Source organism: Dendrobates tinctorius, unplaced genomic scaffold, assembly GCF_039654945.1.
Source record: "Dendrobates tinctorius isolate UK_male_01 unplaced genomic scaffold, ASM3965494v1 ptg000104l, whole genome shotgun sequence".
NCBI lineage: Eukaryota > Metazoa > Chordata > Amphibia > Anura > Dendrobatidae > Dendrobates > Dendrobates tinctorius.
In genome coordinates this window covers 9553868-9580774 of record NW_027361772.1, presented here as the reverse complement: position 1 = coordinate 9580774, position 26907 = coordinate 9553868, and the positions used below count along the sequence as shown (strand labels likewise).

Sequence of the window (26907 nt, the reverse complement as noted above, 5' to 3'; positions counted from 1 at the left end):
CACTGCCTGACCAGCACCACAGATAAAGGACGATCCAGGCCCAGATACAGGTGCGTAATCAAATAAAGCCTAGGGCAGGGCAGGGCCGCTGTTAATGTGAACAGCAGCCTAGATCAATCACTAAGAAAACAGAAAGAATAGCGTACATGACCCAGCGCGCACGGCTACAGTGGTGGTCAGCCACAAAACCAATATCAAGAAAAAAGAGGGGGAGAAGCCAGCGCTGCTTGTGGTCAGAACGTAATACATAAAGTGTGAAAAAAAACGTAGAGTAGGACTCCCCATACGAGACTGCCTTGACGTGGCGGGGTAGCTCAAACAATTGATCAATTTTTTGCTAAATGTCTCATTTTTGAATACAGATTGAAACCTATGTGTGTTTTCACACTTCTTGTATTACGTTCTGACCACAAGCAGCGCTGGCTTCTCCCCCTCTTTTTTCTTGATATTGGTTTTGTGGCTGACCACCACTGTAGCCGTGCGCGCTGGGTCATGTACGCCATTCTTTCTGTTTTCTCAGTGATTGATCTAGGCTGCTGTTCACATTAAACGGCAGCCCTGCCCTGCCCTAGGCTTTATTTGATTACGCACCTGTATCTGGGCCTGGATCGTCCTTTATCATGTGGTGCTGGACAGGCAGTGTGGAGGTTGGACCTGAAATGTCTGCATGGACCTGGCTAATCTTTATCTGCGCTTGTCCTCTCTGGTGCCATAGGAGCGATTCTGAAATGCTTGAGGTACAGTGTGCATGTAATGAGGTCTTGCTTTTATACATTTAGGAGGCCGTAATGGCACAGCGAATATAAAAAACGTAGAGTAGGACTCCCCATACGAGACTGCCTTGACGTGGCGGGGTAGCTCAAACAATTGATCAATTTTTTGCTAAATGTCTCATTTTTGAATACAGATTGAAACCTATGTGTGTTTTCACACTTCTTGTATTACGTTCTGACCACAAGCAGCGCTGGCTTCTCCCCCTCTTTTTTCTTGATATTGGTTTTGTGGCTGACCACCACTGTAGCCGTGCGCGCTGGGTCATGTACGCCATTCTTTCTGTTTTCTCAGTGATTGATCTAGGCTGCTGTTCACATTAAACGGCAGCCCTGCCCTGCCCTAGGCTTTATTTGATTACGCACCTGTATCTGGGCCTGGATCGTCCTTTATCATGTGGTGCTGGACAGGCAGTGTGGAGGTTGGACCTGAAATGTCTGCATGGACCTGGCTAATCTTTATCTGCGCTTGTCCTCTCTGGTGCCATAGGAGCGATTCTGAAATGCTTGAGGTACAGTGTGCATGTAATGAGGTCTTGCTTTTATACATTTAGGAGGCCGTAATGGCACAGCGAATATAAAAAACGTAGAGTAGGACTCCCCATACGAGACTGCCTTGACGTGGCGGGGTAGCTCAAACAATTGATCAATTTTTTGCTAAATGTCTCATTTTTGAATACAGATTGAAACCTATGTGTGTTTTCACACTTCTTGTATTACGTTCTGACCACAAGCAGCGCTGGCTTCTCCCCCTCTTTTTTCTTGATATTGGTTTTGTGGCTGACCACCACTGTAGCCGTGCGCGCTGGGTCATGTACGCCATTCTTTCTGTTTTCTCAGTGATTGATCTAGGCTGCTGTTCACATTAAACGGCAGCCCTGCCCTGCCCTAGGCTTTATTTGATTACGCACCTGTATCTGGGCCTGGATCGTCCTTTATCATGTGGTGCTGGACAGGCAGTGTGGAGGTTGGACCTGAAATGTCTGCATGGACCTGGCTAATCTTTATCTGCGCTTGTCCTCTCTGGTGCCATAGGAGCGATTCTGAAATGCTTGAGGTACAGTGTGCATGTAATGAGGTCTTGCTTTTATACATTTAGGAGGCCGTAATGGCACAGCGAATATAAAAAACGTAGAGTAGGACTCCCCATACGAGACTGCCTTGACGTGGCGGGGTAGCTCAAACAATTGATCAATTTTTTGCTAAATGTCTCATTTTTGAATACAGATTGAAACCTATGTGTGTTTTCACACTTCTTGTATTACGTTCTGACCACAAGCAGCGCTGGCTTCTCCCCCTCTTTTTTCCTGAGTACTGATATAGTCTTTTTGAAGCCTAGCGTCTTCAGGGCTTTTTCCCTATCAGCTGTTGGCTCTTGTTTTGATAGGGTTTTGGCGGATTACAGACAGCAGCTTTTCTATCCTGTCCTATCTAGTTAGCTTGGGCCCCATCATTTGCTCAGCCTATCTTTCAATCTGTGTGAGTGTTTTTTTCATCTTGCTTCACCGTCATTATATGTTGGGGGCTGCCTATTGCTTTGGGGTCTGCTCTGGGGCAGTTTAGATTTCCCTTTCTGTCTTTAGGCTATGTAGTTATCCGGCTGTGATCGAGGGGTATAGGGCACCGTAGGAACCCCCCACGGCTACTGCTAGTTGTTGTTGATAGGTTCAGGGGTCTGCAATCCGATAGCTGCCAACTTCTCTGGTTTTCTGGACTTAGCTAGTATTTCCGTTTTTGCCTCCTATGGTGACTCATTCATAACAGGAACTATAACCAATATCGCCTGCAGGAAGCATCGTCAATAATAAGCAAACCTGAACCTAGACTGAGGCGGAGAAAGGATAACCCCTTCATGACCAGACTGGGAAAATGGGAAAACAGGACTCCAACCCCAGTCTTAATCATGACAGTACCCTCCTCTCAAGGGGGGGCCACAGGACCCGCAGGTTTCCCAGGATACCGCGCATAAAACACCTGAACTGATCGATCCTCAGGATCGATCCATAATCCGTTCTACCTCATACTCCAGCTGCCCATCCACAGAAATTGGAGGTGGAGGGGATGAAGACCCATAAGAGTAAGGAACGAATGACTTCACGAGAGACTTATGGAACACATTGGGGATCCGCAGCGATGAAGGTAGACGAAGACAAAAGGCAACTGGATTGACATCCTCAATAACCTCATAAGGACCCAAAAACCTGGGACCCTGCTTAGCGGAAGGAATTTTCAGCCGAATGTTTAGGTAGATAACCCTACCTTATCTGTCACCAGGAGCATGGGTCCTGTAGATCGTTGCTTATCCACGAACTGTTTATATTTGCCCTGAATGGCTGAATCAGCCCCAGGATTCCCCGATTCCATCCTGGAAAACTCACCAAAATGGGGATGAAAGCCATAATTACAAAAGAATGGAGAGGTACCCGTAGACTGATTAAACAACAGAATATAACTCCAAGTAAATCAAACTTCTGTGAAATCAAACTGTCCACTTAGGAAGCAACACTGTTTGACAATCAATTTCACATGCTGTTGTGCAAATGGAATAGACAACAGATGGAAATTATTGGCAATTATCAAGACACCCTCAATAAAGGAGTGGTTCTGCAGGTGGGGACCACAGACCACATCCCAGTGCCAATGCTTTGTGGCTAATGTTTTGTTCACTTTTGAATGTTGGTTTGGCTTTCGCACTGGTAACATGAGACGGACTCTACCCACACAAGTGGCTCAGGTAGCGCAGCTCATCCAGGATGGCACATCAATGTGAACTGTGGCAAGGTATGCTGTGTCTGTCAGCGTAGTGTCCAGAGACTGGAGGTGCTACCCGAAGACAGGCCAGTACACCAGGAGATGTGGAGAGGGCCGGGCAAGGTACATGTGTGAGCTGACCTTACCTCAGAGCCCCATCAGGTTCCAGCCATTGTTACACACGACCATGCCTGGCTGTAGGTTCAGCGGTGTCAGCCTAATATCTGACTGCGCCTTCAGCACTGTCCACAACTCTTCTGCATTGTGTGGTTTGTCACCTATGCAGATAGCTTCAGCACAGCCTGTTGCCACTTGGCTGAGGCAGTGCTGCAGTGCTTCCAGCTTCTGACTGATGTGTTCATTTCATAGATGGAGGCTGAAGAAGAGGAGGAGGAGGAGGTGAAGGAGCTGTAGACTGTGGGAGCAACCCTGACTGGCGTATGGCCAGCAATCCTCGGCGTGGGAAGGATGTGTTCCATCCCAAGGTCCGACAGGGTGCCGGCTTCCACTATATTAACCCAGTGTGCCATCAGAGAGATGTAACGTCCCTTCCCACCGGCACTTGTCCACGTGTCCGTGATTAGGTGGACTTTACCAGTAACAGCATTGTTGAGGGCATGGGTAATGTTGTGGGACACATGCCGGTGTAAAGCCGGTACGGCACAATGGGAGAAATAGTGGCGACTGGGGACCGAGTACCTTGGGATGGCCGCCACCATCAAGTTGCGGAAAGCTTCCATCTAAAAGGCAACATTTCGAGCGCAAGCAGACAAGAGATGTGCGAATTAAGTATTGTGGCCTGTGGTGCATTGACTGGGTATTTCCGCTTGCGTTCAATGACTGGGTTATAGACAACTGAAGACTGGGCTGGGACAAGGACGTGGACAGGCTTGATGATGGTGCTGGTTGACTGTGGGCAAGAACAGGTGCAGGGCTCGAATCATCTCCACAGGCACGTGGAACTGGAGATTGACACGTACGCAAAACAGTGAAAGAAGTAGTGTTGTCACCTGCAGACAGTGTTCCTGGAGACTGTGGTTCTACCCACAAAGTCGGGTGCTGTGCTGCCATGTGCTTATTCATGCTAGTGGTTGTCAGGCTAGGAGTTTTACTACCCCCGCTGATGTGGGCATGGCAATTGCTGCAAATGGCCTGTTTGGGGTTATCGGCAGAGCCCTTAAAAAATAACCGGACTCTGGAAGATCTAACACTTTGAAAGACAACTTCCGGCCTGTTGGTGTGACGGGGAACAGATGCACGCCTTCTGTCTACGGCCACCACACTGCATCTTCCTGCCTGTTGGGGTGATATGCCTCCTTCCCCATGTGTGCTGCTTTGCTCGCTCTGCATGTCCTCCTGCCAGGTTGGGTCAGTCACTATGTCATCCACCACCTCGTCTTCCACATCCACACCCTGCTCCTCCTCCTGAGTTTCCGGCAATTGTGTCTCATCATCATCCACCTCAGGTGACCGTGGCTGCTCAAAGATTTGCGAATTGCTACATGGAATATCATCTTGCCCCGCTTCAAGTGGAGCGGGTGAGAGGCACGAATCTACAAATGGATGACTGAACAGCTCTTCTGAGGGTCCGAGTGTGGGATCAGTTGTCTCAGGGCACTCGGCATGGTGGGAGGAAGGGGGAGCAGGGTGAGTAATATCCAGTCCACACTCATGGCTACTCAGACTTGACCGTGTGGAAGACATGGTGGTGTTGTTGGCTAAGTGACTTGAAGCATTATCCGCTATCCAACCAACAACCATTTCACACTACTCTGGCTTCAGTGTTGTGGTGTGGTCCCCTAGAAACTGAGACAGGAATTTCGTTTGCGAAGATGTGGGTCTTTGCTGTGGCCCACTGTAAGCTTTGCCACGGCCTCGTCCTCTGCATACACCATCAGCATCATATCCACTTCCCCGTCCCTTGCCCATTTTTAACTGAGTAATGAAAGAGGTAAAAAGCTGTCTACAAATGGATGTCTTTGGAGAACAATTGGATGTGGTAAGTACTGTAGACCTGGAAAGTGAAGATTTTTCCACCACAGATACACCAGGTCTCTGCCTGAGATAATAGACTGTATTCCTTATTAATCTTTTTTTGGGATACAAAAGACTGCTGGATATAACAACAGTGACAGGCAGGCGAAAAATCAAACAGTCATAAACTGCCCAAAGTTTGAGCACGCACAGATAGTAGCTGGCATGGAGAGACCACTACAATGAATGTACGGCCTTTTTTATTTTGTGGGCTAAATTCTCGTGTATTTAAAGCAAAGTGACAGGCAGCCCCTAAAAATAAAACAGCCGTAAACTGGCAAGAGTTTGAGCACACACAGATATGAGCTGGCACGCAGGTATCACTACAATGTTTGCGTGGCTTTTTTATTTTGTGGGCTAAATTCTCTCAACACATTCACTACAACGAATGTGTTGTTGGTTTTTTTTAATTCTTTAGGGCTAAATGTTGCTATATTTAACATCTCATCAGTGACTTATCAGTCAATACACAAACTGACCCACGACTGTAACACCCTTCTATGAGGGACTAGCAAACCCAATAGGGTTCCATTTCTCAGCCACACAGCGCTACATGGTCTGTGAACATTTCTGTGATCTTTAAATCTGAAGAAAGCTGTTATAATTTTTTAAGGTTCCAATTCTCACAGTGTTACGTCGTCTGTGAACATTTCTGTGATCTCTAAAACTGAAAAAAGATTTACAAATTGTTTTAGGGTTCCATTTCTTAGCCACATTCACTTGGTCTGTGAATATTTCTGTGATCTCTAAAACTGATAAAAATCTGTTAAAAAATGTTAGTGTTCCATTTCTCAGGCATACACTGCTACAGGGTCTGTGAACATTTCTGTGATCAGTAAAACTGATCAGAATATCGTAAAAATGTTTTGAGGTTCCATTTTTCAGCCACACAATGTTAAGTGCAACAAACCCAAAAAAGATTCAAAATATCGACTATTTTTTGTAGACACCAACAAAAAATATTCTATGAAATAAAATATTTAATGATGACAGAGATGATATGTGAAAAATAATTTTTTATTTTCACAAATGCAAATTTAATCAGACATTAAAAAGGCATAAGAAAATGTAATTGTGTGCAGGGGGTACAAAAAGAAACCAAACGGTCAGGAGGAAGACCAAGAAATATAACAAAAATTAATATGTGAAAAAATTCATATAAAGTACATAAATACCACATCAGAAATTCATCAATATATAATATAGTGCATTATAATAAACATAAATGGTGCTATATAAAATGAATTTACGATTTCCACATATATTAGTGCAAATAAGCAATGTATGTAAAGTGCTCAGTGCAATATATTAAGTAGAGTTGAGCGAAATGGGTCGAAAAAATTCAAAAGTCGCCGACTTTTGGCAAAGTCGGGTTTCATGAAACGAAACCCGACCCTAGGATGAGGTCGGCCACGAGGTCGGCGACTTACGCGCCAAAGTCGCGTTTCAAAAGTTTGTTTTGCGCTCTTTTTCAGCCAATCAGGATCCACGGACACTGTGGGCAACGTGATGACATAGGCACGGGTCACCACCATCTTTCAGAAGGGCATGCAAGTGATTGGCTTGCTTTGGTGGGCGTCACAGGGGGTATAAAAGGGCGTGCACGCCGACCGCCATCTTACTTCTGCCGATCTTAGTATAGGGAGAGGTTGCTGCTGATTCTGTAGGGAGAGCGTTAGGCAGGGAAGAAGACAAAAAAACTGCTTCTGCTGCTAGCGATTTGGCCTGCACAACACACAAGTCACTGTGTGTGCAGTGCAAGGGGAGGCTATATTGTGGTGTATCAGTGGTGTTGGTTGTTGGGCTGCCTTTTAAGGCTTCCTGACACGCTGGCATTGCTGTTTACCCACTGCTCCGCAAACTGCTTTTTTAAAAGCAATCCAATCTCCCTTATCCTCTCGTCACTTTGGTCACAGGCAGCTGTGCCATCGAGCGTGTCACATAGCGCTCAGATATCAGTGGGCCGCACACAATCCACAAGTGTCCACTGTCCACAAGTGTACGCAGAGATTCAAAATCTCCATTATCGTCTCGTCACTTTGGTCACAGGCAGCTGTGCCATCGAGCGTGTCACATAGCGCTCAGATATCAGTGGGCCGCACACAATCCACAAGTGTCCAGTGTCCAAAAGTGTACGCAGAGATTCAAAATCTCCATTATCCTCTCGTCACTTTGGTCACAGGCAGCTGTGCCATCGAGCGTGTCACATAGCGCTCAGATATCAGTGGGCCGCACACAATCCACAAGTGTCCAGTGTCCAAAAGTGTACGCAGAGATTCAAAATCTCCATTATCCTCTCGTCACTTTGGTCACAGGCAGCTGTGCCATCGAGCGTGTCACATAGCGCTCAGATATCAGTGGGCCGCACACAATCCACAAGTGTCCACTGTCCACAAGTGTACGCAGAGATTCAAAATCTCCATTATCCTCTCGTCACTTTGGTCACAGGCAGCTGTGCCATCGAGCGTGTCACATAGCGCTCAGATATCAGTGGGCCGCACACAATCCACAAGTGTCCAGTGTCCAAAAGTGTACGCAGAGATTCAAAATCTCCATTATCCTCTCGTCACTTTGGTCACAGGCAGCTGTGCCATCGAGCGTGTCACATAGCGCTCAGATATCAGTGGGCCGCACACAATCCACAAGTGTCCAGTGTCCAAAAGTGTACGCAGAGATTCAAAATCTCCATTATCCTCTCGTCACTTTGGTCACAGGCAGCTGTGCCATCGAGCGTGTCACATAGCGCTCAGATATCAGTGGGCCGCACACTATCCACAAGTGTCCAGTGTCCAAAAGTGTACGCAGAGATTCAAAATCTCCATTATCCTCTCGTCACTTTGGTCACAGGCAGCTGTGCCATCGAGCGTGTCACATAGCGCTCAGAAATCAGTGGGCCGCACACAATCCACAAGTGTCCACTGTCCACAAGTGTACGCAGAGATTCAAAATCTCCATTATCCTCTCGTCACTTTGGTCACAGGCAGCTGTGCCATCGAGCGTGTCACATAGTGCTCAGATATCAGTGGGCCGCACACAATCCACAAGTGTCCACTGTCCACAAGTGTACGCAGAGATTCAAAATCTCCATTATCCTCTCGTCACTTTGGTCACAGGCAGCTGTGCCATCGAGCGTGTCACATAGCGCTCAGATATCAGTGGGCCGCACACAATCCACAAGTGTCCAGTGTCCACAAGTGTACGCAGAGATTCAAAATCTCCATTATCCTCTCGTCACTTTGGTCACAGGCAGCTGTGCCATCGAGCGTGTCACATAGCGCTCAGATATCAGTGGGCCGCACACAATCCACAAGTGTCCAGTGTCCAAAAGTGTACGCAGAGATTCAAAATCTCCATTATCCTCTCGTCACTTTGGTCACAGGCAGCTGTGCCATCGAGCGTGTCACATAGCGCTCAGATATCAGTGGGCCGCACACAATCCACAAGTGTCCACTGTCCACAAGTGTACGCAGAGATTCAAAATCTCCATTATCCTCTCGTCACTTTGGTCACAGGCAGCTGTGCCATCAAGCGTGTCACATAGCGCTCAGATATCAGTGGGCCGCACACAATCCACAAGTGTCCAGTGTCCAAAAGTGTACGCAGAGATTCAAAATCTCCATTATCCTCTCGTCACTTTGGTCACAGGCAGCTGTGCCATCGAGCGTGTCACATAGCGCTCAGATATCAGTGGGCCGCACACAATCCACAAGTGTCCACTGTCCACAAGTGTACGCAGAGATTCAAAATCTCCATTATCCTCTCGTCACTTTGGTCACAGGCAGCTGTGCCATCGAGCGTGTCACATAGCGCTCAGATATCAGTGGGCCGCACACAATCCACAAGTGTCCAGTGTCCAAAAGTGTACGCAGAGATTCAAAATCTCCATTATCCTCTCGTCACTTTGGTCACAGGCAGCTGTGCCATCGAGCGTGTCACATAGCGCTCAGATATCAGTGGGCCGCACACAATCCACAAGTGTCCAGTGTCCAAAAGTGTACGCAGAGATTCAAAATCTCCATTATCCTCTCGTCACTTTGGTCACAGGCAGCTGTGCCATCGAGCGTGTCACATAGCGCTCAGAAATCAGTGGGCCGCACACAATCCACAAGTGTCCACTGTCCACAAGTGTACGCAGAGATTCAAAATCTCCATTATCCTCTCGTCACTTTGGTCACAGGCAGCTGTGCCATCGAGCGTGTCACATAGTGCTCAGATATCAGTGGGCCGCACACAATCCACAAGTGTCCACTGTCCACAAGTGTACGCAGAGATTCAAAATCTCCATTATCCTCTCGTCACTTTGGTCACAGGCAGCTGTGCCATCGAGCGTGTCACATAGCGCTCAGATATCAGTGGGCTGCACACAATCCACAAGTGTCCACTGTCCACAAGTGTACGCAGAGATTCAAAATCTCCATTATCCTCTCGTCACTTTGGTCACAGGCAGCTGTGCCATCGAGCGTGTCACATAGCGCTCAGATATCAGTGGGCCGCACACAATCCACAAGTGTCCAAAAGTGTACGCAGAGATTCAAAATCTCCATTATCCTCTCGTCACTTTGGTCACAAGCAGCTGTGCCATCGAGCGTGTCACATAGCGCTCAGATATCAGTGGGCCGCACACAATCCACAAGTGTCCACTGTCCACAAGTGTACGCAGAGATTCAAAATCTCCATTATCCTCTCGTCACTTTGGTCACAGGCAGCTGTGCCATCGAGCGTGTCACATAGCGCTCAGATATCAGTGGGCCGCACACAATCCACAAGTGTCCAGTGTCCAAAAGTGTACGCAGAGATTCAAAATCTCCATTATCCTCTCATCACTTTGGTCACAGGCAGCTGTGCCATCGAGCGTGTCACATAGCGCTCAGATATCAGTGGGCCGCACACAATCCACAAGTGTCCAGTGTCCAAAAGTGTACGCAGAGATTCAAAATCTCCATTATCCTCTCGTCACTTTGGTCACAGGCAGCTGTGCCATCGAGCGTGTCACATAGCGCTCAGATATCAGTGGGCCGCACACAATCCACAAGTGTCCACTGTCCACAAGTGTACGCAGAGATTCAAAATCTCCATTATCCTCTCGTCACTTTGGTCACAGGCAGCTGTGCCATCAAGCGTGTCACATAGCGCTCAGATATCAGTGGGCCGCACACAATCCACAAGTGTCCAGTGTCCAAAAGTGTACGCAGAGATTCAAAATCTCCATTATCCTCTCGTCACTTTGGTCACAGGCAGCTGTGCCATCGAGCGTGTCACATAGCGCTCAGATATCAGTGGGCCGCACACAATCCACAAGTGTCCAGTGTCCAAAAGTGTACGCAGAGATTCAAAATCTCCATTATCCTCTCGTCACTTTGGTCACAGGCAGCTGTGCCATCAAGCGTGTCACATAGCGCTCAGATATCAGTGGGCCGCACACAATCCACAAGTGTCCAGTGTCCAAAAGTGTACGCAGAGATTCAAAATCTCCATTATCCTCTCGTCACTTTGGTCACAGGCAGCTGTGCCATCGAGCGTGTCACATAGCGCTCAGATATCAGTGGGCCGCACACAATCCACAAGTGTCCACTGTCCACAAGTGTACGCAGAGATTCAAAATCTCCATTATCCTCTCGTCACTTTGGTCACAGGCAGCTGTGCCATCGAGCGTGTCACATAGCGCTCAGATATCAGTGGGCCGCACACAATCCACAAGTGTCCACTGTCCACAAGTGTACGCAGAGATTCAAAATCTCCATTATCCTCTCGTCACTTTGGTCACAGGCAGCTGTGCCATCGAGCGTGTCACATAGCGCTCAGATATCAGTGGGCCGCACACAATCCACAAGTGTCCAGTGTCCAAAAGTGTACGCAGAGATTCAAAATCTCCATTATCCTCTCGTCACTTTGGTCACAGGCAGCTGTGCCATCGAGCGTGTCACATAGCGCTCAGATATCAGTGGGCCGCACACAATCCACAAGTGTCCACTGTCCAAAAGTGTACGCAGAGATTCAAAATCTCCATTATCCTCTCGTCACTTTGGTCACAGGCAGCTGTGCCATCGAGCGTGTCACATAGCGCTCAGATATCAGTGGGCCGCACACAATCCACAAGTGTCCAGTGTCCAAAAGTGTACGCAGAGATTCAAAATCTCCATTATCCTCTCGTCACTTTGGTCACAGGCAGCTGTGCCATCGAGCGTGTCACATAGCGCTCAGATATCAGTGGGCCGCACACAATCCACAAGTGTCCAGTGTCCAAAAGTGTACGCAGAGATTCAAAATCTCCATTATCCTCTCGTCACTTTGGTCACAGGCAGCTGTGCCATCGAGCGTGTCACATAGCGCTCAGATATCAGTGGGCCGCACACAATCCACAAGTGTCCACTGTCCAAAAGTGTACGCAGAGATTCAAAATCTCCATTATCCTCTCGTCACTTTGGTCACAGGCAGCTGTGCCATCGAGCGTGTCACATAGCGCTCAGATATCAGTGGGCCGCACACAATCCACAAGTTTCCACTGTCCACAAGTGTACGCAGAGATTCAAAATCTCCATTATCCTCTCGTCACTTTGGTCACAGGCAGCTGTGCCATCGAGCGTGTCACATAGTGCTCAGATATCAGTGGGCCGCACACAATCCACAAGTGTCCACTGTCCACAAGTGTACGCAGAGATTCAAAATCTCCATTCCATTATCCTCTCGTCACTTTGGTCACAGGCAGCTGTGCCATCGAGCGTGTCACATAGCGCTCAGATATCAGTGGGCCGCACACAATCCACAAGTGTCCAGTGTCCAAAAGTGTACGCAGAGATTCAAAATCTCCATTATCCTCTCGTCACTTTGGTCACAGGCAGCTGTGCCATCGAGCGTGTCACATAGCGCTCAGATATCAGTGGGCCGCACACAATCCACAAGTGTCCAGTGTCCAAAAGTGTACGCAGAGATTCAAAATCTCCATTATCCTCTCGTCACTTTGGTCACAGGCAGCTGTGCCATCGAGCGTGTCACATAGCGCTCAGATATCAGTGGGCCGCACACAATCCACAAGTGTCCACTGTCCACAAGTGTACGCAGAGATTCAAAATCTCCATTATCCTCTCGTCACTTTGGTCACAGGCAGCTGTGCCATCGAGCGTGTCACATAGCGCTCAGATATCAGTGGGCCACACACAATCCACAAGTGTCCACTGTCCACAAGTGTACGCAGAGATTCAAAATCTCCATTATCCTCTCGTCACTTTGGTCACAGGCAGCTGTGCCATCGAGCGTGTCACATAGCGCTCAGATATCAGTGGGCCGCACACAATCCACAAGTGTCCACTGTCCAAAAGTGTACGCAGAGATTCAAAATCTCCATTATCCTCTCGTCACTTTGGTCACAGGCAGCTGTGCCATCGAGCGTGTCACATAGCGCTCAGATATCAGTGGGCCGCACACAATCCACAAGTGTCCACTGTCCACAAGTGTACGCAGAGATTCAAAATCTCCATTATCCTCTCGTCACTTTGGTCACAGGCAGCTGTGCCATCGAGCGTGTCACATAGCGATCAGATATCAGTGGGCCGCACACAATCCACAAGTGTCCACTGTCCAAAAGTGTACGCAGAGATTCAAAATCTCCATTATCCTCTCGTCACTTTGGTCACAGGCAGCTGTGCCATCGAGCGTGTCACATAGCGCTCAGATATCAGTGGGCCGCACACAATCCACAAGTGTCCACTGTCCACAAGTGTACGCAGAGATTCAAAATCTCCATTATCCTCTCGTCACTTTGGTCACAGGCAGCTGTGCCATCGAGCGTGTCACATAGCGCTCAGATATCAGTGGGCCGCACACAATCCACAAGTGTCCACTGTCCACAAGTGTGTGCAGAAATTCTAAAACTCCCCTGTCCTATAGACACCTTGTACCTTGTTTTACATTACTATATAGTTTGTTGGATTTTGTCTACATTTCTACCAAAAATGAGGAAGGCTGGTGGAAGAGGCCGTGGAATTGGGCAGGGGTTGGCAGCTGGTAATGATGGTGTTGGTGGTGGATCTGATGGTAGTGGCAAGAGCAAAATAGGACCGAATGCAGGAGGTGCTGACCCTGCGTCATCGTCTGGCTACATAAGGACTCGAACGCTTAGTTTTCTAGGAGTTGGCAAACCGCTTTTAAAGGCAGAGCATCAGGAAAAAGGGTGCTGCTTCCAATAGCTCAGATGAGGAGCATCCACAGCAGACATCGACATCGCAACAGCTGTTATCTGGCAGGCCCGGAGCACTCCAAAGACAGGTTCCAAACATCAAAAGAGTTGCTGGACAGCTTGTCCAGAGGGTCAAAAGATCACAGCGTGCTAGGCCGCAAAATGTCTGCCAAAGTAGGAAGAGTGCAGTGTGACACTTTTTTGAACAAAATCCTCATGATCAGGCCAAGCTTATCTGTAAGAAGTGCGCAAAGACCTTTAGCCGAGGGAAAAATCTGAAAAATTTGAATACCAGTTGCATGCTTAGACATTTAACCAGCATGCACTTGCAAGCGTTGACACAACACCAAACCTCAAGTGCCACATGTGCAACTGATCACAACGAAGGTAGTCAGCAACGCTACATTGTTTCCCCCACTGTAAGCCCACCGGTTAGCACAGCAGCAAATGTTGAGGTGTCGTTGCAAGGCCACAGCAGTCAGGGAATCCCACTGTTATATCAACGAAAGACTGATTCTAGGCCATCAGAAAGAACACCAACTCCATCACCATCATCAACCCTCTCTCAGTCCGCCCTGTCCACCGCTACTTCCACCATATGCAGCTCTCAAGTCCAGCTCACCCTCCCAGACACTATGAGTAGGTCAAGAAAGTACTCAGTCTCTCATCCGCGTACACTGGGTTTGAACGCCCACATTGCCAAACTAATCTCGTTTGAGATGATGCCCTTTCGGTTGGTGGAAAGCACAGCTTTCCGCGAACTCATGGCCTATGCAGTACCACGCTATGACCTACCCAGTCGCCACTTCTTCTCTCGCAAAGCCATCCCAGCCCTCCACCATCATGTGAAAGACCGCATTGTCCATGCACTCAAGCAGTCAGTGAGCGGAAAGGTGCACCTCACAACTGATGCATGGTCCAGTCGGCATGGCCAGGGCCGTTACGTGTCCATCACTGCGCACTGGGTTAATGTGGTGGATGCAGGGTCCACAGGGGACAGCGGTGGTGGGACAGTGCTGCCTAGCCCACGGTATAGGAAACAGTTGGCTGTAGGCGTTCGACCCTCCTCCTCCTCCTCCTCCTCCAGAAGCGACAGCTCGTCCACAGAGCGCAGTCGTACGAGCACTCCATCTGCAGCTGCCACTGTTGCACACGATGTGTCCCCCTATCGAGCAGCTAGTGGAAAGCGTCAGCAGGCTGTGTTGCAGATGATGTGTTTGGGCGACAGACACACCGCCGAGGTGCTGGCCGAGTACTTGAAGCGACAAACTGAGACATGGCTGGGCAGTGTACATCTTGAGGCAGGCAAGGTACTTAGTGATAACGGCCGTAATTTTGTGGCAGCCATAGCCCTTTCAAAACTCAGCCACATACCTTGCTTGGCTCACACCTTGAACCTGGTGGTGCAGTGCTTCCTCAAAAATTATCCGGAGTTAACAGCCCTGCTCCAGAAGGTGCGAAGACTGTGCGTGCACATCCGCCGGTCGCCTGTACACTCCGTTCGTATGCAGAAGCTGCAGCGATTGCTCCACCTTCCCAACCACCGCCTCATTATCGACATTGCAACAAGGTGGAACTCCACCCTGCACATGGTGGAGCGGCTGTGCGAGCAGAGGCAGGCCATAATGCATTTGTGGGAGGATACACGGCCAGGCACTTTGAGAGCAGACATGGAGTTGACAGGCGTGCAGTGGTCGAAGCTGAAAGACCTTTGTAAAGTCCTTCAGTGTTTTGAGGAATGCACACGGCTGGTAAGCGCAGACGATGCCATCCTAAGCATGAGCATCCCACTTATGCGTCTGCTCATGCAAACTTTGACGCACCTTAAGGAGCAGGCGTCTGCAGCCAATGTTGATGAGGAGGAAGAGGAGGAGGGAATCCTTGATGACATTCAGCCATTGTCTGCTCAGGGACCTCTCCTGGACGAGGTGGAGGAAGAAGAGGAGGAGGAGGAGGAGGATGATGGGGATGATTACTTAGGGGAGGAGGATGCATCTCGTGGGGCAAGTGAAAATGTTGGCGTGGCAAGGTCTGGTACAGGGTTTGTGCGTGACTGGAGGGATGTGGATTTGCCAGAAAGTGCTCCTCCACCCAGCACTCGCAGTGCATCATTGACACCGGGAACATTGGCCCACATGTCAGATTATGCCTTGCGGATCCTAAAAAGGGACCCCCGCATTGCCAAAATGATGAACGATGACGACTACTGGTTGGCCAGCATCCTGGATCCACGCTATAAAGGCAAATTACAAAACATCATGCCACAGGAGAACCTTGACCTAATATTGGCTAATAAACAAGCAACTCTGGTAAATCGGTTGCTTGAGGCATTCCCAGCACACAGCAGCGGTGATGGTTCTCACACGAGCCGTACGGGCCGGGGGCAGCTTGGCAGAGGTGTTCGTGGTGCACACAGCAGAAGTGGCGTTGGAGACAGGGGTTTCATGACAATGTTGTGGACTGATTTTTCAAATACCGCTCACACAACTGGTAATACTGCATCGATGGAAAGTGACAGGAGACAGCAGTTGTCAACTATGGTTACAAACTACTTTTCCTCCCATATCGATGTTCTCCCACACAGGTCATTCCCCTTTGACTATTGGGCCGCTAAACTGGACACCTGGCCTGAATTGGCCCAATATGCCTTACAGGAGCTCGCTTGCCCAGCTGCAAGTGTGCTATCGGAAAGAGTCTTCAGTGCAGCTGGATCAATCCTGACAGAAAAAAGGACCCGTCTGTCAACCCAAAATGTGGATGATCTAACCTTCATTAAAATGAACCATGCATGGGTTTCCAAGGATTTTGTCCCACCTTCCCCTGATGACACATAGGGTGACAGAAAAATGGCTTGCTTTGGTCCACCTCTTCCTGGTACTTCACCTATTTCGCCTTTTGCATCAGTTGAATGTCCAACATCAACATATGCCACTTTCTAAAACTCCCTAACTGTGCTGCCTCCCCCCCCATGGCCGGGGTCACCTAGCGCACGACACCGTGCGAGTGCCGTTGCCCTGGACAGGTGGGTAGGCCGACTCTTGGGCGCGGGCACTGGCACAGGGTCCCTCATAGTGCAATCAAGTGTCTCTGACGGTGGTGGTGCACACCCGCCATCAGACACACCGCTGTACTATGAGGGGCATTTGCAATCTTTACCTCTCCCTGCTCCTCCGCTGTGTAATCTGGGCCGTCAAATCCATACTGTGCCTGACACCGTCTGAGCCTGCCTCCTGAGACATATATTTTGAATGTGTACGCTATCCATACATGTTATCCGGGGATACGGTACCCTTTCTAACCTTTGTGCAATGACGTGCAATCCATACTGGGCCTAACACCGTCTGAGCCTGCCTCATGCTGTATAGACATATATTTTGAATGTGTACGCTATCCATACATGTTATCAGGGGATACGGTACCCCTTCTAACCTTTGTGCAATGACGTGCAATCCATACTGGGCCTAACACCGTCTGAGCCTGCCTCATGCTGTATAGACATATATTTTGAATGTGTACGCTATCCATACATGTTATCCGGGGATACGGTACCCTTTCTAACCTTTGTGCAATGACGTGCAATCCATACTGGGCCTAACACCGTCTGAGCCTGCCTCATGCTGTATAGACATATATTTTGAATGTGTACGCTATCCATACATGTTATCCGGGGATACGGTACCCCTTCTAACCTTTGTGCAATGACGTGCAATCCATACTGGGCCTAACACCGTCTGAGCCTGCCTCATGCTGTATAGACATATATTTTGAATGTGTACGCTATCCATACATGTTATCCGTGGATACGGTACCCTTTCTAACCTTTGTGCAATGACGTGCAATCCATACTGGGCCTAACACCGTCTGAGCCTGCCTCATGCTGTATAGACATATATTTTGAATGTGTACGCTATCCATACATGTTATCCGGGGATACGGTACCCCTTCTAACCTTTGTGCAATGACGTGCAATCCATACTGGGCCTAACACCGTCTGAGCCTGCCTCATGCTGTATAGACATATATTTTGAATGTGTACGCTATCCATACATGTTATCCGGGGATACGGTACCCCTTCTAACCTTTGTGCAATGACGTGCAATCCATACTGGGCCTAACACCGTCTGAGCCTGCCTCATGCTGTATAGACATATATTTTGAATGTGTACGCTATCCATACATGTTATCCGGGGATACGGTACCCCTTCTAACCTTTGTGCAATGACGTGCAATCCATACTGGGCCTAACACCGTCTGAGCCTGCCTCATGCTGTATAGACATATATTTTGAATGTGTACGCTATCCATACATGTTATCCGGGGATACGGTACCCCTTCTAACCTTTGTGCAATGACGTGCAATCCATACTGGGCCTAACACCGTCTGAGCCTGCCTCATGCTGTATAGACATATATTTTGAATGTGTACGCTATCCATACATGTTATCCGGGGATACGGTACCCCTTCTAACCTTTGTGCAATGACGTGCAATCCATACTGGGCCTAACACCGTCTGAGCCTGCCTCATGCTGTATAGACATATATTTTGAATGTGTACGCTATCCATACATGTTATCCAGGGATACGGTACCCTTTCTAACCTTTGTGCAATCACGTGCAATCCATACTGGGCGTGAGAACGGCTGGCGAGCTGTTAAGCAAGCTACAGCACCTGTCCAGACAAGTACAGGGATTCCCTAGCGAGGAGACTTATTTGATTGTTTTCTATGTTGGGACAGCAATTTTTGGGGAGCACTATACTCTGGAGAATGATAGATGGGGCCCACCATACACTGGAACATTCCAAAGGTGGACATCAGACACTGGAGCAGCATTTACAGGGCCCATTATACACTAGAGCAGTAGAAATGGGGCCCATTATGTTTGGAGCATTATTTGGGCCCATAAGACAGTGGAGCTTCATCCATGGGGACCAACATATACTGTAGCATTATGTGGAGCTCATCATATACTGTTTCAAACATTATATGGGACCAATGATTTTGTATGGAGAAATAGATGGGCCTCGTCATGAGATGTAAAAAGTGAGGTATTTTTCATTGTACTATACCGCTATTTCTCTGCCGTATCGGAGCATGATGAGTTGTGGTATGTGTTAAAGGGGCGCTCTTTCGCCCAGGGCACATGAAAACCTGCAGCCAGCCCTCCCCCCCACAAATTTAGCCAAATAACCCCCATTTTTCAGTGCGTAACTTGTATTATGAAGTTAATTAAGGTTGACAAGCTTAAGTAAGAAGAATTGATGCTTTTGGCATTCAAATGGGCACTGTAGGTGTGTTTCCTGTCCTCCTCTCACTGCCGACTTTTATTCCCCATTGACTTACATTGGGTTTCGTGTTTCGGGACGACCCCGACTTTTCCCTATAATCGGACGATCTTGCTCGACCCGACTTTTGGAAAAGTCGGGTTTCACGAAACGAAACGCGACCCTAAAAAAGCAAAAGTCGCTCAACTCTAATATTAAGTCCTCTAATTCTATAATTAATATAAGGGCAGCTGTAAAAAATCAATTGCTCACTATGAGCCTGTCCGTATAAGTAAATAAAGTGCTTAGTGCCTTCAAAATTTCCTGCACCTCACTAATAGCATATCACAAGTGACCCTTATCAGTCTGTGAAAGCAGCAATCAAATTGAAATCATACTGACCCTGGTTCCTTATAGTCCCCCTGCACACATCACTCCAATGCACGTTTCGCTACTGCTTCATTAGGGAGTGACTCACCACAATTTTTGTTATTGGGGGCACCTACCTTTTAAGAGTGGTGAATCTTTAAGATTTATGGATAGCTTTTCTATTATGGTCTACCTGTGATATTGTTCAACTAACCATCGATGCACCTTACTGCAGAATATTATCTGCTATAAATTAACAAACGGATGGCATAAAGAGGAAGTTTATCGTGAAAGATTCTGCTATACCTTCTCTGAAAAGAATATACTGTTACAGATTTATCTACTGCACTGCAGCACATTAATATTGGTGTTGGTGATGGTATTTCTTTGTTAGTTCCACCCTTCAGGGTCATAAGGGAAAGCCAACGTTGAGTGGGAGCGCCATGTCGAACTTAGGGTACCAACCTCTGTGGTAAGGTAGGGTGAGAAAGGGAGAGTCCACCCCCTCACCTAGTTTATCTCTATCCTTTTTAGTATTGGTAAGATTGTGTTGTTCTCTTGACTCTGCTATACGGGTAATTTTACCTAAAGAATATTAAAAGTTATGTTTTAGGGGTATGATTTTTGCGTTGGTTTAAATATTTGATATATACTCCAGTTTTCATGATAATTGGTTCAATGGAGTCTTAATAACTTGGTAAAACCTTTCAAGCTTACATTTAGGAGTGGGATCAACTTATAATTGCTGCATAATAAAGGATGTGGACATTCTTTGGGAATAATGGAGATTTGTGAAATGAAAGGAAGTTCCAGAAATGGCCTCATTTTATAATTTTAGCGAATATGGCAAAAGCTCTGCTCTGAATGTGTCATAATAGAAGGAGGAAAGGCCTTCTAGGCCTGGACTCTTATTTTTTGGAGAAGATTGTGTTGCCTTCAAGATTTAATTATCTGAAATAAGTTTACATGAAGAGGAAGATTTTTTTCCTCTGTGAGGGCAGAGAGCGAAAATAGTTAAGGATTGATTTAATCATTTCTCTTTTGTGCAGTGGGGAGATTGCGTCATGGGAATATAAGTTATATAATTGTTGGTAAAAGTTTTTACATTTTTTGAGTTTTGTAAATTACCGTATGTCCCTGGATTTATCTTTTGGACAAGTTATGAACTGTGAATTTTCCTCTATTTATCTTGGGCTATTATAAATTTAGGTTTCCCTGACTGTAAGTTCAGTTTGTTCTCTACTTAGGGACGTGAGTTGGGATACATGTTTAACCGCAAGTGATTATTTATGACATTTTTCTACTTTAGTAATATTTTGTTGTAATTCCTTTATTCCTTTATCTTTTTCTTTTGCATCAAACAGAAAGGGCAATTATTTCCCCTCTCACAAAAGATTTATGGGCCTCCCATAATGCTGTTAGAGAAACCTCATTACACTGGGTGCAGAATTATTAGGCAAATGAGTATTTTGATCACATCATCCTTTTTATACATGTTGTCCTACTCCAAGCTGTATAGGCTTGAAGCCAAATGCCAATTATGTAAATCAGGTGATTTGCATCTCTGTAATGAGGAGGGGTGTGGTCTAACGACATCAAAACCCTATATAAGGTGTGCTTAATTAATAGGCAACTTCCTTTCCTTTGGCAAAATGGGTCAGAAGAGAGATTTGACAGACTCTGCAAAGTCAAAAATTGTGAGATGTCTTGCAGAGGGATGCAGCAAACTTGAAATTGCCAAACTTTTGAGCCGTGATCACCGAACAATCAAGCGTTTCATGGCAAATTTCCAACAGGGTCGCAAGAAGCGTGTTGATAAAAAAAAGCGCAAAATAACTGCCCATGAATTGAGGAAAATCAAGCGTGAAGCTGCCAAGATGCCATTTGCCACCAGTTTTGCCATATTTCAGAGCTGCAATTTTACTGAAGTATCAAAAAGCTCAAGGTGTGCCATACTCAGGGACATGGCCAAGGTAAGGAAGGCTGGAAAACGACCACCTATCAACAAGAAACATAAGATAAAACGTCAAGACTGGGCCAAGAAATATGTTAAGACTGATTTTTCTAAGGTTTTATGGACTGATGAAATGAGAGCGACTCTTGATTGGCCAGATGGATGGGCCTGAGGCTGGATCAGTAAAGGGCCAGAGAACTCCACTCCAACTCAGACGCCAGCAATTTGGAGGTGGGGTACTGGTATGGGCTGGTATCATCAAAGATGAACTTGTGGGACCTTTTCGGGTTGAGGATGGACTGAAGCTCAACTCCCAGACCTACTGCCAGTTTCTGGAAGACACCTTCTTCAAGCAGTGGTACAGGAAGAAGTCGGTATCGTTCAAGAAAAGCATGATTTTCATGCAGGACAATGCTCCATCACATGCATCCAAATACTCCACAGCGTGGCTGGCCAGTAAAGGTCTAAAAGAAGAAAAAATAATGACATGGCCCCATTGTTCACCTGATCTGAACCCCATAGAGAACCTGTGGTCCCTCATCAAATGTGAGATCTACCGGGAGGGAAAACAGTACACCTCTCAGAACAGTGTCAGGGAGGCTGTGGTGGCTGCTGTACGCAATGTTGATCATAAACAGATCAAGCAACTGACAGAATCTATGGATGCATTAAAACACTATGTCCAATAATAACCAATGGCACTTCATCAAATCAGAAAACACACTATGATGGCCACGAACGTGAACTCACCATAAAGAAGCGAACCACAAAATAATATAAAAAATAATTTTTATTAACAAAATCATATACATTAAAAGGGCCACATACCCATATTTTTTGAAAAAATAACCCAGAAAAGGGACTGCAGCATTATTTTGCTAGTATAATATATAGGTAAAAAAGGCCTTGTTGACACTGTGAGGGTACGGTCCCTATCATTTAATCAAACATCAATATATAAATAAATCCACTAATACCAAAATTGGCTAAGATTGTGGACAATATTATCCTTATTATAACAGTGGGCCACCCTCAGAAAGTCAACACATTTGCCTCCATATATAGACTCATATACCACACAACTAGATCTCTAATGGCTGAAAAACAGGCATAATTCATCCAATGCTAGATAAATCCACAGCATTAACCCCCATACTCCGCTATATAAATATATTAGTGGAGCAGCAAACACATTAATAATAACCGCCAATGAGAAATTATAAATAAATAGAGACATATGGATACCTATAATGTGCTAAGTATGATCCAGCCGCTGTCCCCTGCGCCCCGACGCGCGTTTCGCCCTATTGCTTCTTCCGGGGGCGTGGCTTTACAGGCGTCAGTGAAGGGTTTAAATGTATGTTGAAAACCAATAAAAAAGCCCCAACCCCATCATGTGACCTGGAGGGGAGAAACTCACGTCACGTTACTGACATGCCATTGCCATGGTTACAAGTTACACGGAAGAAAACATGCCGTGTCTTCATTAAAGGCAGGACATTATCGGCGCATGCGCCCATCACATACCTCCTGAATTCAAGCGTGCTTCCCTCACTTCGCCTCGGTAAACAGCGTCATAAATAATGCGCTATCACCATCTATGGCGACGAATGGAAGCACCAGGGGCACAGACGGGAGCACACATGCGCACTGCCTACCATTAAGGATTCAAAACCCTCTATAATACGTCAAACAAAAAATAATAAAGTGAACTAAATAAATCAATATATTACCCACAACTATATGTAGATATACCAATCTAGATAATAAAGTGACTTAGTGCAATTAAGTGCGCTGTGCATATAACTGAATGCTGAATAGACAAGAAAATACCTACACTGTGCTAGACACAAATACAATGAAATATATATGAGAATATTTCTTCAAGTAAAAAATCATTTCAATAAACACATAGTGTAATGAAGTGAGTTCAGATGCTAATAAATAAATCATATATAATATGATATTTTTCTTTTTTTCTTTTCTTTTTTTCTCTTTTTTTCTTTTTTTCTTATTCCATTTTTCCTTATAGAGGCTTGATTGAAGATATATAAATCCACCAGGCAATGGGAAAACTCCACAGCCACCGAGTCCAGGATGAGACAAACGTAAGGGACCAAACACCCGAAAACTGACTATATGGGAAAACTAAATAAAAATAATATGAATAAAACAAAAAACACCAAAAATATCAATAATAAATATAAACCCAACCCATAAAAAATACCTCTCTCAATATGCACTTCTACAAAAAAGCAGAAAAACCTAATGTTTCATTTAGACCATTAGGACTTAAGGTCCCCAACCGAAAGATCCACCTACTCTCCACCTGGGCCAGAATCCTAGCCAGATCCCCCCCTCTGAATCCCAGAGAAACCTGATCAATGGCTTTAATCACTAAACCCCTGGCACTGGAATTATGAAACATTTTAAAATGCCTAGGTAAAGATTTCAAAGACAAAAGATCCTCATTATTTTTGGCTTTTTCTATATCTCGGACATGCTCTCGAGTTCTTACCTTTAATTCCCTAGTGGTCAAACCGATGTATACTTTTCCACATGGGCATTTAGCATGGTAAATCACCCCTTGAGAATTGCAGCTAAGATGTTTTCGTATCTCGTATTGTCGTGATCCATCAAAATTAGAAAAAGTAGTAGATTTGATATGATTCAGGCACCCTTTACAAAGACCACACGGGAAAAAAACGGGCGTTCCAAGGCCAGACCCCTTTTTTTCGGTTCAAAATGGCTATGAACCAGCATATCCTTTAAATTAGATGTTCTTCTGGCTACAAAAGAAGGTTGACTCGGTAAAACTTGATTTAAAGTTGGGTCGACTAGCAGAACATTCCAATGCTTACATATAATGTCCTTCAATTCATTCCATTTGTTGCTATATGTAGAGATAAAACGGACCTGATCCTGATCATTTGATTTCTTAGGGCGAGACGGACCATATAACAATTTATCCTGAGAGGCCTTTTGAGCTCTATAATAACCTCTCTTTATCATTTTTTTGCTGTAACCCCTTTCCATAAATCTCCTTGAAAGGTCTACAGCTTGCTCTTCAAAGTTTTCTTTAGTTGAACAGATCCTTTTCGCCCGTAAGAACTGCCCAACGGGAATACCTCGAATAGTGGAGACTGGATGGAAGGAGTCAGCTGATAATAAAGCATTCGTCGCTGTTGCTTTACGGAACATATCGGTATTCAAAAAGCCATCTCCTTTAATTGCCATTTTAATATCTAGGAAATCCATTTCCCTACCATATTTAAATGTGAGTTTTATATTTAAATTATTCTCATTAAGATGTCTCATTAAATTATGAAGATCTTGTACAGATCCATCCCAAAAAAAGAGAATATCATCGATGTACCTCATCCAGTTATGGACATGGTCCATTTTCTGGATGAGGTCATCATGGAAGACATCTCTTTCCCAGGCACCCAGAAACAGGTTGGCATACGATGGGGCACAAGAGGCCCCCATCGCAGTACCTTGTAACTGGAGAAAAATTTTATTATTGAAGGTGAAAATGTTATGCGTCAACACAAATTCCAAAAGAATCAGGATCAATTCAACAAGAGAACCATCCAAAGTGCTAGAACTCAAAAAGAGTCGAACCGCCTTCAAGCCATCATGATGTTGAATCGAAGTATATAGAGACTCCACGTCAGCAGTCACAATAAGTGTATGCTCATCAAAATGCAGTTGATCTAATCTCTGAAGTGCTGACGTGGTGTCCCTAATATACGGAGGTAAGTCTTTGACCAGAGGTTTTAAAAAATAATCCACTATGTCTCCTATTAATTCACAGGGACCATCATTACCTGAAACGATTGGACGACCAGGTGGATCCAATGGATTTTTGTGAATCTTTGGAATCAGATAAAACGTGGGGAGCCTCGGATGATGATTTTTAATGCGATCCAGTAATTTTTTGGAAATCAATCCTTGCAAAAAAGCCTTGTCCAGAATGTCCACTAGAAGGGTTTGAAAAGATGATAAAGGATTAAACTGTAATTTGCGATAACATTTGTCATCATTCAGCAATTTATTTGCTTGTCTCTCATATTGATGAATAGGCCAAATTACAAGGTTTCCACCTTTATCCGCCGATTTAAAAACGACGTCATTCCATGATTTTAACTCTTCAAGAGCCATCCTTTCATCTTTTGAGATATTAGAAGAACCACCTCGCTGACGAGATAGATTCTCTATATCATGTGAAACTAATTTGGTAAATATGTCAATGGCCGGACAAAGACCGAGAGATGGAAAAGTTTTACATTTAGTAAACATATTTTTAGGGACCATACTTACCCCTGATGTCGTATTGTTTTCTTCCTCCAACGAAATTAGAGCCTCCAATGCTTCTTCCTCAGCTTGTGTTGTAGTTAAAGTCCCTTTATCTCTTACTGCATGAAGTTTTTTAAGGATCAGCTTCCTTGAGAATAGATGAACATCTTTTATCGATGTGAACGTGTCTAAATTATTAGAAGGTGAAAAGGTCAGACCACGTTGTAAAATTGTTTGTTGAGCCAACGTCAATTCATGACTAGAAAGATTAATTACCTGATATTGGCCTCTCGAATGAGAGCCTCTCTGTGCTTTATGAAATATCTCAGGAAATTTCTTCCTTTTCTTATCATTATCCCTAAAAAAGGAATCATGAGAATTGTCTACATCGCTGGTAGAGGCACTACTTTCCAATTCCAATGCATGAGAAGCATCCGATTGTGTTCTATTTAGTTTTTTATTCTTCTGTCCATTCAATTGCCAGCGATAAATTTTACCAGAATCATAATCTTCCACATCTCTGATATTTTTTAAGTTTTTCCTGGCTTACTTTATCTTCTAATTTTGCAATATCCACTTCCAGGTCTTTTAACCATTTAGAAAATTGCTCACTCGACACATCTCTATTCAGAGACTTCGATAGATTCTCCAATTCTTTATCCACAGATAACAATGACAAAGTATTATTATCTATTAAAATTTGTATAAATTCAAATGAACATCTGGACGCAGCCGACATCCACTTTTTAACCAAATCCTGCTCACCCAATTCATATGTCGGATAAAGTTGTATTCTCAATCCCCTTGGAATTATCTTTTTGTCCAAATAATTTTCAAGTGAGGACCTATTCCACCACAATCTTGTCTTTTTCTGCAAAACATTCCTATATTTGTGCATTAAATCTTTAATCTCAAGAGAGGTATCCTGCGAAACAATCGGGGTATTTCTTGAAAAAATATCAGTGGCCTTAGAACGCCAGGCACTTTCCCTGGCTTTTAAATCCATAATACGGACAATCTGTTATAAAACAGCAAAAGATACAGCATTAAAACACTATGTCCAATAATAACCAATGGCACTTCATCAAATCAGAAAACACGCTATGATGGCCACGAACGTGAACTCACCATAAAGAAGCGAACCACAAAATAATATAAAAAATAATTTTTATTAACAAAATCATATACATTAAAAGGGCCACATACCCATATTTTTTGAAAAAATAACCCAGAAAAGGGACTGCAGCATTATTTTGCTAGTATAATATATAGGTAAAAAAGGCCTTGTTGACA

The 26907-nt window shown here is 45.4% G+C and overlaps 1 long non-coding RNA gene across 1 annotated transcript; it reads left to right on the top strand.

Annotated features, from left to right (window-relative positions):
- Positions 1–264: 264 nt before the first annotated feature.
- Positions 265–26566, top strand: LOC141100331 (uncharacterized). Its single transcript, XR_012234675.1, has 3 exons — positions 265–1827; positions 23348–23423; positions 25133–26566. It is a non-coding gene; the product is annotated as an uncharacterized lncRNA (long non-coding RNA).
- Positions 26567–26907: the final 341 nt, after the last annotated feature.